This window comes from Micromys minutus, assembly GCF_963924665.1.
Source record: "Micromys minutus genome assembly, chromosome: 26".
Lineage (NCBI taxonomy): Eukaryota > Metazoa > Chordata > Mammalia > Rodentia > Muridae > Micromys > Micromys minutus.
Window position 1 is genome coordinate 14390982 of NC_137961.1, and position 17626 is coordinate 14408607.

The following is a 17626-nucleotide window of genomic DNA, read 5'->3' on the forward strand; positions in this document are numbered from 1 at the left end:
AAAGACATGTTTGGACCCTAATGCCTTCCTCTCTCCCTTTGTTTCCTGTCTGTCATGTGATAAACAGACTTTATTTAACATGCTTCCATGACGCTCTCCTCCAGGACAGACCCAGTACATGGTAACTGACCCATGGTCTGTGAAGCCACCAAGCAAAGAGAAGCATTCTTCGAGTTAGTTTATTTTAGGCATCTTTTCGAAGACATAGAGAACCGGCTCACACAGAAATGGTCAGTGTGATCTCACACTGCAGCCAGGAAATGCAGGTCTGAGGGGTAAATGCAGGCCATGTCTCGTGTCTCTGCTGAGCCTTGGAGTGCCCAGAGAACATTCCTTGTCTCTTCCTTCCTTAGGTGACCTCATTTGATCACATGCTGTTTAGTGTTGTCTCTATACCAAACATGTTCTAGGTTCAAGTTGAGACTTTCCCTGAGCCCCAGAGTATGTCAAATGAGACCTTCAGCACCATCATTTGGATGTTTTTTTTGGGCATTAGAAAAATAATAAAGACATTCTGAGTGGTCACTCTCTCAAACCCACCTTTTCCCATCCCCCAACTACCTTAACAATAGTGCTACCATTCACTTTATGCTTCAGGTTCACACTAAAGAGCCATTTATTCTAGGCTTTGCCCTTGGGTAGGGTAGTTATTGAATCTCCATGTTTACAGTCTCTGAGAGAGGGAGAAGGGGGGAGGGAGGGAGGGAGAGGGAGGGAGGGAGGGAGGGAGAAAGAGAGATGGAGGGAGGGAGGGAGGGGGAAAGAGAGAGAGGGATAGAGAGAGAGGGAGGGAGAGAGAGAAGGATGGAGGGAGGGAGGGGGGAAGAGAGAGAGGGATAGAGGGAGGGAGAGAGAGAGAGAGAGAGAGAGAGAGAGAGAGAGAGAGAGAGAGGGAGAGAGAGGGAGAGAGAGGGAGAGAGAGAGAGGGAGATGACATACGTATTCATTTTCATGTAAGTGCGTGAAGACACATTGGAGGCACATTGAAGAGCCTCTGAAGGTTTCTTTGCTGGCATGCATATTTCCTTGTGCCTCAGCTAGACAGCTCTGCTGTTAGCTTGTATTAGTTACCGTTTCTGTAGTTGTGATTGAAGACCTGACCAGAAGCAACTTAAACAGGGAGCAGAGGCAGCATGGTAGCTGTGTGCTGCTGGGATTCCTCTCATCTGGAGACATCGGGATTCAGGACAGGATCCTTTACGAATCCACTTCTTCCAGATAGATCTTACCTCCTAAAGGTTCTACAATTGCCCCAAATAGCTCATGGGGACAAGTGCTCAAACAGCAGCCGGTGAGGGATGTCACAGCCAAAGGTCAGACTGAATTTGATTACTTCTTACCATCCTGATATCACAGTCCCTCTTAGATAGTTTTTGATCTCTATTCAAGTCCCGGACACTTTCTATTCCACCCCCCCTGTCTTTGCTTTCCCTGACTATAGATCAGCCAGAATCCAGTTCCTCACAATGCTTTCCTCTGTTTGGATGTGCCTTCCTTTCATCCTCAAGGCTGCCCTCTGTGCTAAGAATAAAAACAGGTTAATATGAATCCTGAGATGGGGTGTGATTGGTAGACACAAGACTGCAGAAGTCTCTTGGAAGAGGCTGCATTTAAGCTGCCAAGTAAAGGATGACCAGAAGCGGCCTGGCAGGTTAGACTGTGCTGAATAACAGAGCTGAGAGAGTGTTTTTATGAAGAGTAATCAGATATGATAAGTGTTTATCACTTGCTTTATATGCCTGGTGCTCTCCTTCATTACGGTTCACTTTTATATCTTCCCTGTGAGGCAGGCACAGAGCATAGCATTGCTTGTATTGGGCATCACACTAACAGTGTAATGGCCCAGATCTATAATCCTAGCATTCAGGAGTAGGACGCAGGAGGAACGGAAGACCAAGGTCATCTGCCACATAGCAAGTCGAGCTACGTAAGGACTGTTTCAAAAGAGCTCTTAGAAATCATAGTCACTGTTAAGCTCCATGCTCATGAGGGAGACTAGCCTTATGTTACCCAAATCAAAGGAACTCCAATTATGCTAGAAGATTATAGAGATGTATTAGAGATGATTGTGATATTTGTGGTTATTATATACTGTGTTTCTCTTGGTTTTTAATTGAAATACAAGCAGAAATATAATATAACTTTATATACACATCTAAAAATGACAAATCCTGCTTAAGTAGTAGATTTTCCATTTTTTTAAATGTTTGCTAAAGAGGACTTGGAATTGGAGCCACAAGGAGAAGGTCCAAGAAGACATCGTGCAAAGAAACAGCTGAAGCAGAGAGAGATAGAACAATATTCTAATTCGTCCTCCCTCTCTTTCTTCCCCAGGCTGATAGAAGTTTCTGCCCTCTTCTATTGGGTGACCAGCCTGGATTGTCAAGACAGAGACTAAATGGTAAAAACTGTTTACACAAAATGTAGACAGGAGATTCTTGACCTACGCATTACAGTGCCATGTCTGGATTGGAACAAGATCTGAGGGCAGAGAAACCAGCCTCTGAGTAACACAAGGGTAACATTTACACAGTGCACAAATCATGGTGCTGACAGATGACTTCATAGGAAAAAGTTTCTGCAGCCTTAAAAGACAGGCAGCTCATAATTTTCACATCCTGCCTAAACAACTGATTAAAAATTACAAGTTTCCACCCAAGTTTAGCCTTCCCTCTTCTTTGCGACTAAGCATCCTTGTCAACTGCACATAAATTAAATGATAATCATGACTGAGGTACACAGCTAATTTGGGTTTATTGCCTTCTTGTATGTATAACAAATATAAGCCTTCGCAGATAGTTTCATTTTATTTTAAGACCCATAAAATGTGCTCCGATTTATTGTAGCTTCATTGTCATTTTAAGTTAATTTACACAGAAAAACTCTGTTCACTGTGATTAAGGAATCCGTCTCAGGACTGAGGATGGAAAGACCATTAATTAGACCTTTATTGGTGGATTGATCAGATGAAAATGCTGCCCCTCCCAGGCCTGGGATGACTTAATACAATGGAAAAGTTTTGAAGGCAGCAGCTTCAGGACTGGATGGCCATTTTAAATCTGCCAATATTAGAGGTGGTTAATTATACTGTCCGTAATTCTTACAGATAGCATTCAGAAGTGTTTTAGATGTTTTGACAAACAGCAGGGACTCTACACAAATTTGCATTGTATCCAGCCCTATGTTAGCAGCTAAGGGCTGAGTAAAGGGGGGGGGGGTGTGTTCTCAATCCTCATTTAGGGAAACTGTTCTACTTTGTCATTGTCTGCTTAGATGACATTAAATACACTTTGGCTCCATTTCTCCCACATCGTTACCTGATGGGTTTACTTAATTCAGGTGAAATTAGCTCTATTTGCCCAAGTCTAAATCTCCTTCATAGGTATTGATAATGCCATTTTTCTACCCTGATGAATCACTTAACCAAGGACATACTTAATTCTGGAGATTATCTCATCCTTTTTTTCCTTTCTTTTTACTCTCTTTTTTTCTCTTCTATCGTAAGCGAACTCTGATTAGTGGGTTCACTGCTTCATGGGCCTGGATGTCTTTACACATGTAACAAATTTGAGATCAAAGCAGAGAACTTGCTGTTTCCTCTTTTCATTTTGCTGCAATTGATTTTTCCAGCCACAAGAATTTATCCTCATTTTGGGCATGCATCATAACAAAGGATGTGCACAGTCCCTCATTAATTTTAGGTTTGGATGACTCAAAACACGTATCTTTTGTCCAGATTAAGTCGCTTAAAATGTGGTACCACTTTCTCGAATCGATTAACCTCTGCAGTCTGTTCTGCCTTCATAACTAACATTGCCGTCTTTCTATTTCTTCAAGTATAAGGAGGCCTGTCAGACATCAGCCTGCTATCATTGAGCAAGGCATAGATAGTACCACCGATGGCTCGGTTCTCTGGTAATGCAATGAATTAATGAACCAAAGGTGCCTAATTTGCAATCAGATGATCCTGAGAGATCAAAGCCAAATAAATAATGCCTATGAAATTATTAGAAATAGAATGGAAGAAAAAAACCTCATCTAACCTGGAGATTACAAGCATAAGGCCTCTTACAGACAGATTGCTCTTCAGTTTTGACTTTGGGTGTCTTAAGGGAATGCAATTGAGCGCTAGTTTACTGTGCTCCACCAACACCACACACACACACACACACACACACACACACACACACACACACACACACACACATGATTATCTCATTTGCCTGGGACCTACAGGCACTCAAATCTGAGACTTTTTAAAACAACCCAGGGGATGAGGAGATGATGACTTCAAAGTGACTGATTGGCAATAGGAGTTTGAACTTGCAAGTTGAAAGCTCCTTGGCCCTCAGAGCCGATATCTGCATATGCAAGACGACATTTCACAGGCAGCCTGGTTTCACATCCTGAGCAAGCCCCTTCCACCTTGTATACAGTAGCGTGCATCAGGATAGTTTAAAGTCAGAATGAACTAAAAGTCTGGGCCATTAATATAATACTGATACTGCAAGAGTATTTGAAAAGAACAGCCAACAAAAAGGTAATGGTTCCTCCTTACTCAGAGGTGGACTCAGATGATCAAGCTGAGCTGGAAACTGCATCGTGAGTCATGTGTCCAATGCCTCTTATGGGCTGACGTATTGCTCATTTGCGCAATGATGGTAAAGCCAATAATTACTAATTAACTTTAGCATTTCTTCTTGCAACAGTGAGATCAGAGCTTCCAAAGAGATCTCCGTAAGACACTTGCTTTCAAAGAGCCATCAGTTGCTGAAAGGAAGATCACACCAAATTAAAACAAGGAAAAACCTCATGGTAGGCGGGAAAATTATTTTCTTAGCCATTCTGTTACTTATCAATTACTCTCTTCTTTCAATATAAATTACCATTTTAAAAGATTGTTTGGGGGAGTGGGGAGATTGCTCACTTGGTAATGTTGCTTTACAAGCGTGCATCTGAGTATCATCCCCACTAGCCATATATGATTTCTAGAAGTTATGGTGTGCCTTTAGTAATCCCAGCTCTGGGGAGGCAGACTGGGTACAGGGGGTGGGGGCAGGGAGGTCACTGGCCACACAATCTACTTCAATTGATGAATCTCAGGCTAAGAATGAGACTCAACAGAGCAGACAGTATTCCCGAGGATGACAAATGGGAATGCTCTTTGGCCTATATACATGCCCCCCACCCCCACAAATCTCCACCAGTTAGTGCCTCCCTTTCCCCACCCCAGAGGCACACTCACACACAGGAACACACAAACCAAAAAGATCATTTGTTTTTATATAAAAAGCAACGGCATTTCTAAATCCACGTTGCCATTGATGTGGTCAACCACAAGTCCTCCTGAATCTTGAAGAACAAAAGGGAACACGGAAGTTTGCTCTGGGCACTACCAGACTCTTTGAACTTTCTGATTCAGAGCTAAACACCCTTAAGCAAACGATGCTTCCGTGGCCTCAGATTTGGAACACACCATTAACAAGCAGCAGGGAAGGTGACCACAGATGAAGGACAAAGTGCAGCCTGCTAATTAGAAATGCTCTCCCGTTACTCTTGACCCTAACAGGTGGTGTTCATCACGTTAGTTTACACTCCATTTCCAGTCTCTTCCCTTCCCTTCTTATTTCTTAGTCCCTGTGCAATCGATGAACTTGGAATTAGTCTCTTCTCATTATTTTGTTTTCTCTAGTGCAAGGTGATGCTAAGGAGCCCTAGCAGATGATGCGTATGAGTTAGGAACATTGCCCAAGAAACCCTTGTGCTTATGCATGGCGAGGCTGTGTTTCTGGCAGTGTCCTCCAGTTTGTTTTAACACCTTCATTAAGCTATGGCTTTGTCTTCACACCTGTAGTCAGCACCCTTTGAGTGCCTCATAATTATTTTCTCACTTGTTCAGTTCCTCCATTTGACTCTCTGTACCACGAGGACGAAGGATTACATCTCAGTTTTATGTTCTGAATACCTAATGCAGTGTGTGCTAGATTATTGAAAGAAGAAAGAAAGAAAGAAAGGGACAACTTAATAAAACCTCACAAGGTGAGTATCTGCAAGGAGTCCTACATTTAAAATCTCCAAGTGTTAGTTAACATATTAAACCAGAAAAGAGACACAGTGGTAGATTTGAGAGAACCAGAGAGGACGATTTATTCAGGGGCTGGTACCTCCAAGAGAAGGGAAACTGACTCCAGGCCTATGGCCCGAGCAGATGAGAGACCATAAAGAGTACAACAGTGCTTTCTGTCAAGTCCCCTCCTTATTCTGTGCCTTGCTCATTACCCTCTCACCACCTCACTGAGTCTGAGGTGATCTGTTCAGCTTACCTTTCAGATCTACCCTCTTCTGTCTCATTATAACACCAACATAAGAAACGTAAGTCTCCTTTATCCACAGTCCCGGCTTGTTCTATTATTTGCTCTTTAGGTGTGTCTGTTTACCTCTTTCTTACCCCTGGCCCATTTCTCTCTCCTTCTCTGTCTGTCTCTTCCGAATCCCCATCATGAGTTAATTCTAAGTACAGATTTAAAATTGGATACTTGGGCATGGGAAAGACTTGAGTCCATGACTCTTTTGAGATGTTACTGTCCCCAGGGATATGGCCAACCTCAATTTGAATCTTCTTTCCGTATTTTGAGGACCCAGCCTATAAGAATATTCTATCTAAATGGTTTTCAATTCTGTGTTTAGAGCTTGCGTGGAGTTCTTCCAAAGGTCTTGATGACAGAGTATCTTTGTGCTGTTGGTTAGGGATGAGGTTTGATATGCTTTCCAGTGTGTATTGCTCACACGCAGGCAGATGTCTCCTTCAAAGATGCTATGGATAGCAGCTTCTGTAGGAGGGGAAAATAACTGTTTTAATTTTAAAGGTTGGCTTTATTTTTAGTTTTGTGTGTTGGGTGTACCACTATGGATACAAGTATGCTGTTGCCTGTGAGGGTTGGGCTAGAGGTTCTGGACTCCCTGCAGCTGGAGTTACACACTGTTGGAAACAACCCAGCATGGGTGCTAGGTCCTGCTAAGAGGTATGTTCTCTTAACATCTGAGTTGTCCCTCCAAGATAAACATAAATATTTAGAAGGAAACATGTCCCTTTAGCAAAAACAATGGTAGAAAGTTCTTCTAAGTGATAAATGCCATCTCTAGTCATTGGGTTTTTATCAGTATTACAGTACCAGGCATACATTTACCGGTTGTGAAACAGGTCTCAAGTCTAATAAAAAATATGGATGTTTGCATCCACAACTGTAATGCAACATTGGGGGCTACCACCAACAGAAGAGCACGCAGGGGGTAGAACTAGGTCCCCCCACACGTATGTAGCAGACACGCAGCTTGGTCTTCATGTGGTCCCCCTAACAATTGGAGCAGGGACTGTCTCTGACTCTGTTGCCTGTCACTGGATCCCCTTCCTCTATCCAGACTCCCTTCTTGTTTAGGCCTCAGTGAGAGAGGACGTGACTAGTCCTGATAGTACTAGATGTCTCTCACCCTGGAGTGGTACCCAAGGGAGGCTGCTCCCTTTTCGGAGGCTAAGGGGAGGGAGTAATGGATGGAGGGATTTGTGAGGGTGGGACTTCGAGGAGATAGGGAGTGGATCTGTGGTTGGGATGTAAAGTGAATAAAAAGTAAATTGTTATTTTAAAAGATATAATAACCCTTTTCTGTTCAAACTCTCTTTTTGTCTGTGCTTTATCACAGCAAATGCAAGCAAAGTGCTCACTGGTCTTAGATTGCTAGGTAATAATTAGATTCACGTGCCTCTAAAATTTCAAATGATTCTCATTTTAGGATAAGCCTTTTGCCTTTTTTGTAATTTATTTTAGGAAACTTTTTATTGATTCTTTGTGAGTTTCACACCACTCATCTCAGTTTCACTCATCCCCCTGTCCCTCCAAATCTGCCCTTAGCCCTTGCAACCTCCTCCACAAGAAAAGTAAAAACTAAAAAACAAAACAACAACAACAACAACAACAACAAAAACAAAAAACAAAGCAAAACAACAACAAAACAAAAAACAAAACAAAACAAAAAAAAAAAAAAAACAAAGCAAAACGAAAAGCATCTTTCCATGGAAGCTTAAGTGTGTCATGGTGTGTCCCCTAGTGTACCCCTTTGTCTGAGCATCTTTACTGCAAATGTTTATTTCAGTGAGTCACTGGTCGGGTTCGAGGCCTCTGGCTTCTGCTGCATCATCAATGCCGGATCCTTCCCAGAACTCCTCTCCGTTATCCTGTTGTTGCCCTGTGTCATGGAGATCCTGCAGCTTTGGATCTTCACAGGCTCCAGCAGTTCACAGATAGGGTAGATGTTGGGATGGACCAACTCCAAGCCCTGGACCTGGTCCCGGGTGGTAGCGGAGTGGGTCAGCCCCCAGCTCTCCTGTACCCACACCAAAAGGTGCAGCAGCTCTCTAGCACTGCCCCCAGCTAGCTTACCTTAGTACTGGAGCCATCAGGCAGGGGGCCAGCTCTCCTGATCTCATGCCCTTGGGCAGGTTCTATTGCTGACACCACTCGAAAGGAATCAAGGGGTAGAGACTCTCTTCTGAGTGCTGCAGTCTGTTTAGAGCAGGACAAGCTCTTCTTGGACATCAACATGGTTTTAACAGCAGTCCCTAGCAGGGATGTCTGAATGGCCTTTTGGTAGTAACATTGGCCACAGACATCGACACAGCCTGCTGCTACATTCTCATGGACCTGCTCACGGCCCAAAGGCAGCAGCATGGGCCAGGACCTCACCACCGTCTTTGGTGGCAGCACAAGTTATTCAAATCAGGCTGTTCTTCACCACCTTTGAGTCTCTAGCTCTGACTTTCTTCACAGTGCACAAACCTTTCCGGTCCTTTTTTTCCCACTTCTGTACGGCATATATGCACATTATACACATCATACGGGCTACTGTGAACTAGAAAGGCTTGCACACTTTGCAGCACTGGTGGACCTGTGGTGCCTAATGGCGGCAGGCAGGCTCCAAAGGATTCTTAACTTTAAAAAAGTGTGTGTGTGTGTGTGTGTGTGTGTGTGTGTAAGAGGGATCAGAAAACACAAAAGATCTAGGGTGGTGGATGTGTGTGTAAGGAAACAGTGTCTTCTGCACACAGTAGGGCAGCTGCCCCTACAAACTCTCGGCTCTTGTGATAGCACACACAGAGCCTATTCTAGCCCAAGGCAGACTTCTAGACCATGACTCCAGATCACCAATATGGAGAATTCTACCCTTTGTCATGAAGCTGTTGACAGTTTAGTTTCTGAGAGAGGAGAGGTCAGCTGCTTTTTTTTTTTTCAATAGAGTAGCCCTTAGTAAGTCACCTGCAAGCCTGTGGAAAGACAAGAATGTCTGGGCAGCACAAGTTTATGTTGATGGATTCTTTTTAAAAAGACATGTTTAGGTGGATGGGAAGTGGGGTCGATCTGGGAAGAGTGTGAGGAGCAGGTGAATATGACCAAAACACACTGCACAAATTCTCAAGGAACTAAGAAAATTATTTAAAAACCTTTAAAAGTGTGAAAAGTTTTTTTATACTTATTCTACTTTATTTGAAATTTTGTTTATTTTTAATTTTGTGTGTAAATGCATGTGTGTGGATTACATGTACACCTGCTGCCAAAAAAAAAAAAAAAAAAAAAAAAAAAAGAGTGTCGGTTCTTCGGTAACTAAGTTACAGACATTCATAAGCTTCTAGGTTGGTGCTGAAAACTGGACCTTTTCAGGGGCGCCAAGTACTTTTAAAACATTTTATTGGATATATGTAAAAAAAAGGTTTTATAATATTTTGGTGAGCATTGTTTCTGTTTCCTAAGCCGGTGTTTGAAATCTTTTTTGATTTACTATGAAGTTGCGGGATACAACTCTCCAAGTTCTCTGGTGATGTCAGTCACAGCAGTTCATTTGTCTATATTGGGTGCTAGTTGACATAAGAGCTGAAATGTGTGTGTGCATGAGTATGTATGTAGCCCACATGCACCACATGTTATACTTTCCCTTTCAGTGAGGATGCATACATGCATGTGTACATATATATATATATATATATATATATATATATATATATATATATACAATACAACATATACATATTATATATACACACATACAGAACACACATATACATATTATATACATACAGATATAGTACACATATCTACATATTATTATATACAGACAGTATACATATATACATATTATTATACACATATAGTATACACATTTACATATTATAGATACACTCATACAACAATAGATATATTATTATAGGTGTACTCATACAAATCATGAACATATTATATATACATGCATAAATACACACATGTACACATTTATTCTTCTAGGAAAAAAGAACCTTGAAATCATCTTTCTCTAGTACTCTTCCAGTTTACCAGAACCCTATGGAAGTTGAGTCTTTCTTGAAAAACTTGCTCATCTTGAAGTCACTAAGGATAACTTTGCTCTGGAATGTAAACCAACTAACCATCTCTTACCCAGTTCCAGGGTTCAGGGTCCTTCTGGGTCCTCTGAGTCAGGTTGGTGCTGAACACCAGAGCACTAACAGCCTCCGTTTGGTGCAGGGACCACGAGAGTGAAACAATATGCTCACTGACTGGACCCACATCCTCTCTGTAGGGCTAGGTCCCATAGGCCATAAATGACGGACAGACACTGGCTATGGTGGGCCAATTGAACTTCAGCTCTAGATTCCAGATATTGGGGCCATATTCCTGTAGACTTATCTAGCATCTGGGGTGTGGGTGCAAAACATGCTATGCCTGAAGAAACCGGAAGTGTTTCCCAGTACTTCGCCTTACTTACAGCATAATTCTCCTTCTACACAAATGTGGAGAACTCTTGCTTCAGGCTGGTTCCTCTGCTACATCCCAGCTTCAATTTCCATGTGGCAGGAGTCCAAGGCCACTTTGTGGCCCTTTTTCTTCCTTCTTCATGCAAAAACCCCTTCTCTCTATTTTCTGCGTTGCCTCCTTTCTTTGCTCCCAGCAACTTTGTCCCTTTGCTTCTAATGGCCTTTTAGAGTAATGACTTGCAAATGACCAATTTAGCAACAGAACTCTTCTAGATGCCGAAATGAGCTGCAGAAAAAAATTCTACAAGATTTGAATAATAATATTCAAATTTTGCAGAAACCAGAACTTGCAGTGGCTAGAATCAGTTAAAGCTAATTTGTGCCTTAATTTCCCAAGCCATAAATCTAAATCCCTGCTATGATATCCACTGAGCACTCTGGAAGGTTGGAAGATTGTAAATTTAACATATACTATAAGAAAATGAATCTGAAATATTGGCTCAATAAGGTGAGCATGCAAGTTTGATGTTCTGTAAATTAGTCAGTCATTTATGAATGTATGTATAGAATATACCCACCTACAGTATACTGATGTTTAAAAAATTTTTATTGCATATTCTCTGCATTTACATTTCAGATGTAATTCCCATCCCTCAATCCCCTCCCCCACCCCCTTCCATTGCCTCCACGAAGGTGCTCCCTCTCTCAACCACCCTCTTCCACCTTGGTGTTCTACTACACTGGAAAAATGAGCCTTCACCGGACCAAAGGTCTCTCTTTCCATTGATGCCAGAGAATATTATCCTCTGCTGCATATGCACCTGGGGCCATGGGGCTCTTCATGCGAACTCATAGGTTGGTGTTCTAGTCCCTGGGAGCTGTGGTGGGCTTGGTTAGTTGATAATTTTGTTTTCCTCATGGGGTTGCAGACCCTGTTAGCTCCTTCAGTCCTTTCTCTAGCTCCTTCATTGGGCTCCTCATGTTCAATCTGATGGTTAGCCACAAGCATCCTTCTCTGTATCAGTATGGCTCTGGTAGAGCCTCTGAGGAGGCATCCATATCAGATTCCTGCCAGGAAGCACTATTTGGCATTAGCAACAGTGAGTGGGTGTAGTGGCTGCATATGAGGTGGATTCCCAGGTGAGGCAGTCTCTGGGTGATCTTTTCTGCAATTCCTGCTCCTCTATTTGTCCCTTTATTTCTTCCCAGTTTACTGATTTTTAACCTGTAAGATGTGTTGCCCAGGTTCAGGATCTTAGCAATATTTGTGGCAAAATCAATGTGAAACTTAGAAACGATCCTAAAAATTTAAGATTAATTATTGAGTGTAAAATTTCAACGTAATTGCTGGGGCTGGGAAGATAGCTCAGTGGATAAGTGCTCCTGCTACACAAGCATGAGGAACTGAGTTCAAATCCCCAGTACCTATGTAAATCCATGGGACCAGACATCATAATATGTATGCCTATAACCTCAGTAGTGTATGGGAAGGAGGTAGAAGGAACTAGCTTGCCGGTCTCCAGGCTAGCTTCAGGTTCAGTGAGACACTAAGAGAACGAGGTGGCAGAGAATTATACTTGGCATGTTTGGCCTCTGGATATGTGCAATTCACCCCATTCTGTGCATATACCACACACATACACACACGCACACACACACACACACACACACACACACACACACACACACACACACACGCATACACACATACACACAGTATAAGAAATAGAAAGACGTCGGTGTGACAATGTTTCTTTCTGTAGGTTTATTAGTTAAAAGAGTTGAACTTGGGAGGGAGATGGGAGATATGCTGGGAGGTGGGGAAAATGGAATGAGGGGCAGGTGAATGAATACACATGAACAAGATACATTGTATGCATGTAGGAAATTTCTGGAAGGAATCTACCTGAACAAAACATGAGTGTAAATTATAAATGTTTTACTTTGTATGTGATAAAAGTGAGCACAAACATTTTCTTTTTTCCTTATCGGTCACATTATGTAAGGTATGAAACAAAAAGTTTAGTTGAGGCTTGTAAGCAACAAGCCTAAAACCCACAGTTTCCATAGTTTGTCTTCTATATCAGATAGATCTTTCCTCTGGGATCAATTTGATCATTCTTTTTAGATTAGAATATTGGCTTATACTAAATTGAAAGTAAACATGTGAAGAATATTAAATATCTACATTAACATATGGTAACAAAGTAGTTTTTAAGAAACGCAGGACTTTTCTTCACCCAACCCCCCTAATTTTACATGTAGCAGCTCAGAAAGAGAAGAATAAATTCTCTATGCATCTCTATGTATCAGTTTAACAGTCAGTTACTTTTTAGTCCACACACATATGTTCCCATAGCTTTTCCCTCTAAAGGACATTACAATTCACGTGAGAAATGCATGAGTCTTCAGATATGGAGTCAGTGAGGAAAGGTCCTCAAATGGCTGCCATTGAACGGATTTGCTGCATTTGTTTCAGGCAGATTCTTCTTTTTGAGCAGAATCACCAGCAAGCACTGTTGGGTTTTTGTTTGTTCTTTTCTTCTTCTTTTTTTAATGTCCAAAATCTCCCAAGGATACTTGGCCCTGGTAGTACAAGTTTGTAATCCCAGCTACTTGAAAGGCTGAGGCAGAAGGATGCTAAGTTTAAAGTCTATGAAAGGCCCAGTCTCAGCTTTTAAAAGTTAACAAAAGCAGGGGTTGGGAGCTAGGAATACATTCAGTGGCAGAGTGCAGTCCTAGGCTCAAGCCTCAGTTTAAGAAAAGAGGTTAAAGATGGGAGGCGGGCCTCAATATCTCTCATCACTACTCAAATAGCAAGTTATTCTGAAAAGCTGCACCAGCTGGTGATCTGAGTAAGGAGGAGGAGGGTAGATTGAGGCTGTTTAAAACCCAGAAGGAAAGGGGGCATTGTGGATTAAACTACATCTCCTTTCAACCGTATACTGCATCCCTCTTTCCCAGTGTGAGAGTGAAAACAAAAGTCTTTACAGGGTCTTTAGATGATCAGATCACAAGAGTGAGAGATAGCGTAGACAGAGCTCAGGGGCGGAGCATTCGCCCACCTCGAACAAGAGCAGAGGCCCTCGCTTCAGTTCCGAGCGCATAAAGATGATCATGGAAGCTGGAGCTGGGACTTGGAACTGTTTGACTTCTGTAGGAGCCCTGCTTGTTCAGTTCTGCTGGGAGTAGTCTACCTGGGTAGTCACAGATCTCAGGGTTTGGTGGGAGCCACCATGATCCTAGGTTCTTGTCTCCCTTAGGCATGGAAATGAACAGAGACACAAGGGTAGTAGCAATCGTGAGACTATTTTATCTGAAAAAAGAACACACTGTTAAGGCAAGAAGCAGATTGGGACAAAGAGAAACATTTCAAAGTTCAACGACAGTGCTGTGCAGAGAACGGAGCTTTAATGTCACATGGCATTGGTTCTGTGGTCCTCCACTTGGGTAGGTGTTCTTGAGTAGTCTGTATCTGTTACACAGTTCCAATACAGTAGCATGCATTGCATGTTATATAGTTGCATCTTAAAGCTCTATTTTCTTCATTGAAGATTTTGCATTTTAGTATTATAACAAACCACAGGAAACCTTCAGACACTGTGGGGTTCCTCAGCGCCTATGCCAAAGGTTGGCTTCTGTGGAAGGGAGGAGTCTACTTTTACTCTTTAACAAAAGATTTTTTTACATATGCTACTCTGCAACCTTTGTGTGAGGCTTTCAGGACCTTCCCTCCTGCCCTACTCTACTGTCTCAGTAAAGCAGAAACATGGTTCAGGAATACTGGCTTTGGGCAGTCATCAGTTGGCCATTCACCCAGTCTCTGCTCTATCTCTGTCTCTGCACATCTTGTAGGCAGGGTGCCTTTTGGGTCAAAGATTTTTTTGTGTGGGTTGCTGTCCTTATCCCTCTGCTGGGAGTCCTACCTGGCTACATGAAATGGCTACAAGATCTATATCCTCCACTGCTAGGAGTCTCAGCTAGAGTTACCCCTGAAGACACTCTGGGGCTTCCCCCATCCCAGGTCTCCAGCATGTCCTTGAGATTGCCCCCCACTGCTGATATCCCTTCCACCCCAGACATATGATCTTGCCCCCACCCCTGACTCCTTTGCTCTCTTCCACCCAGTTTCCTCCTTCCATTGACCTCCAATATGTATTTTGTTTCCCCTTCTGAGAAAGAGTCAACCATCCTCCATTGGGCCTTCCTTGTTATTTGGCTTCTTTGGGTCTGTTGATTATAACATCGATATCCCGAGTTTTATGGATAACATGCAATTATGAGTGAGTACATACTATGAATGTCCCTTTGGGTCTGAGTTACCTCACTTGGGGTGATTTTTTTCTAGTTCCATTCATTTGTCTGGGAAATTCATGATGTCTTTGTTTTAATGACTGAGTTGTATTTCATTGTGTAGATATACCACATTTTCTGCATCCATTCTTGGGTTGAAAGATATCTAGGTTGTTTTTAGTTTCTGGCTATTATGAATAAATCTGCTAGGAACATAGTGGACCATGTGTCCTTGTGATATAGTGGAGCATCTTTTATGTATATGCCCAGGAGTGGTATGACTGGTTCTTGAGGCAGAAATATTTCCAACCTTCTGGAAAACAGCCAAATTAATCTTCAGTTTGTACAATCTACACTCCCACCAGCAATGGGGGATATTCCCCTTCCTCCACAACCTCACCAGCTTGAGTTTTTGATCTTAACCATTCTGATGGGTGTGAGGTGGAATCTCAGGTCATTTTGATTTACATTTTTATGATGACTAAGGACACTATTTTTATCTCACAGACAAAAACCAATTCCTGACACTGTGAATGATACTCTGTTATGTTTGCAGGCAGGAATCTAGCATAACTGTCCTCTGAGAGGCTCCACCCAGTATCCAATGAAAAGAGATACAGAGACTCACACCCAAACATTAGATGGAGCTCTGGAGTCTTGGAAGAAGGATTGAGGGGCTTATAGAGAGCAGGGACTCCACAGGAAAACTAACAGAGTAAACTAACTAACCTGGATCCTTAGAAGCTTCCAGAGACTGCATCACCAACCAAAGAGCAAGCATAGGCTGGGCCTAGGCCCTCTGGACTTATGTAGCAGAGGAGCATCTTGCTCTTTATGTGGGTCCCCCAACAACTGGAGCAAGGGCTATTCCTGAGCCAGTTGCTTGCCTGCCTGTGGTTTCTGTGACCCAAAATGGAATGCCTTGTCTGGCCTTGGTGGGTGGGACAGGATGAGCCTAATCCTTCAGTGACTTGATGCAGAGAAGTGTGTTAAGGGATGGGGGTGGGGCATGGGGAGTGGTGTTAGTTGGGGTGACACTCAGAGGGGGTCTTTTCATTCTCAAAAGAGAAGAAGAAGGCAAAAAGGGGTGGGGTGAACTTGCATGACAGGGTGCTGGGAAGGCAGGAAGGTCTGATGTTGGGTTGGAAAGTGGATAAATAAATTAAAAACAAAACAAGCAAACAAAACCCTCATGAAGCAGTGACTACAAAGGAAAGACATTGTTCTGGCAGACAGATTGGGCAAATTCCTGTAAAGGGACTTACTGTGCGATTATGAAATAGGAAAAAGTACAAAGTGTATTTACATTAAAAAAAAGATACTGTTCTTGGGAACAGGCAGCTATGGATTATGACCCCAACTGCCAAATTACTGAGGTATGATACTTAATTTCCATGACTCAGTTTTCCTAATAAAATGGAAACCATAAAAGTACCTGGCTCATGAAACTGCTGTGTATGTCCAATGAAATAGAGTTTGTAAATTGCTATATAGTTTGGATACAGGAACTGCTGATGTTTGAGCTGTTACCACTATGAACTGTTCATATCTGTTTAAGAAAGCTTCCATTCGATAAGTTAAATAAAATCAGGTCTGTTCCTCATCATCTCAAAACATACCATGATGTAATAATTCCTCTCTAGAATGTACTTTCATCAGGAGTGGTTTCCTGGGAATATAAATTCGAATTGTTGTTTTCTTTTTTTGTCTGTGTGCGCCCTCACAATGTAAAATCTGCTTTAAAAAAGTTAGGATTCCCCAGAGCATGTAGGCAAATCCCCAGCAAGGGGTAGTGCCCACTGTGGCTTACTGCTCATTTCCTTCTCTCAAGTAGGAGACCCCCAGGGAGGCAGTCATTAAGGGGTCTATTTCCTCAGAGGAAGGCTTACCTCACTGAAGCAGGTCTTAGGGGGAAATCAGAGCCCAGCGAGTAAAACAGTTTCAGAAAAGTCAGTCAAATGGAGCTGATATATTTTAATATCAGTGACAGAAATACATTTTAAATTAGTGTGATGGGCTGTGTTGGGATTCTGTAAACCCCACCCCTCAGTTACCTGGCAATAGCCAGGCATGCTCTGCTCCAATTACCTGGCACTATAAACAGGGCTGCTTGCCCCCTCCTCTCTCAGTCTCTCTTGCCCTCTTGTTCTCTTTCTCTCCAACCCTTACCTTTCCTTTCCCCTTTCCCTTTCCTCCACTCTCTCCACGTGCTCATGGCCAGCCTCTACTCCTCTACTCCTCTACTTCTCTCTTCTCTCTCTCTGCCTCTACTACCATCTTAACTCCCCCCATGACCTGAATAAACTCTATTCTATACTGTACTGCATCATGTGGCTGGTCCCTCAGGAAAAAGGGATTCCCAACATGGGTCCCCCAGAGGCATCTCCCTTGTCCCCAGGCCTCGCCACTCCTCTGTGGGCCACATCTTTCCCATTCTCTTCATCCCTTTCCTAACACATGGCTAAAATAATTAAAGAAAGAGCTATCGAAAACAAATTTTTGGGACAGGAAACAAATGCCACATTATTCCCACAGTCC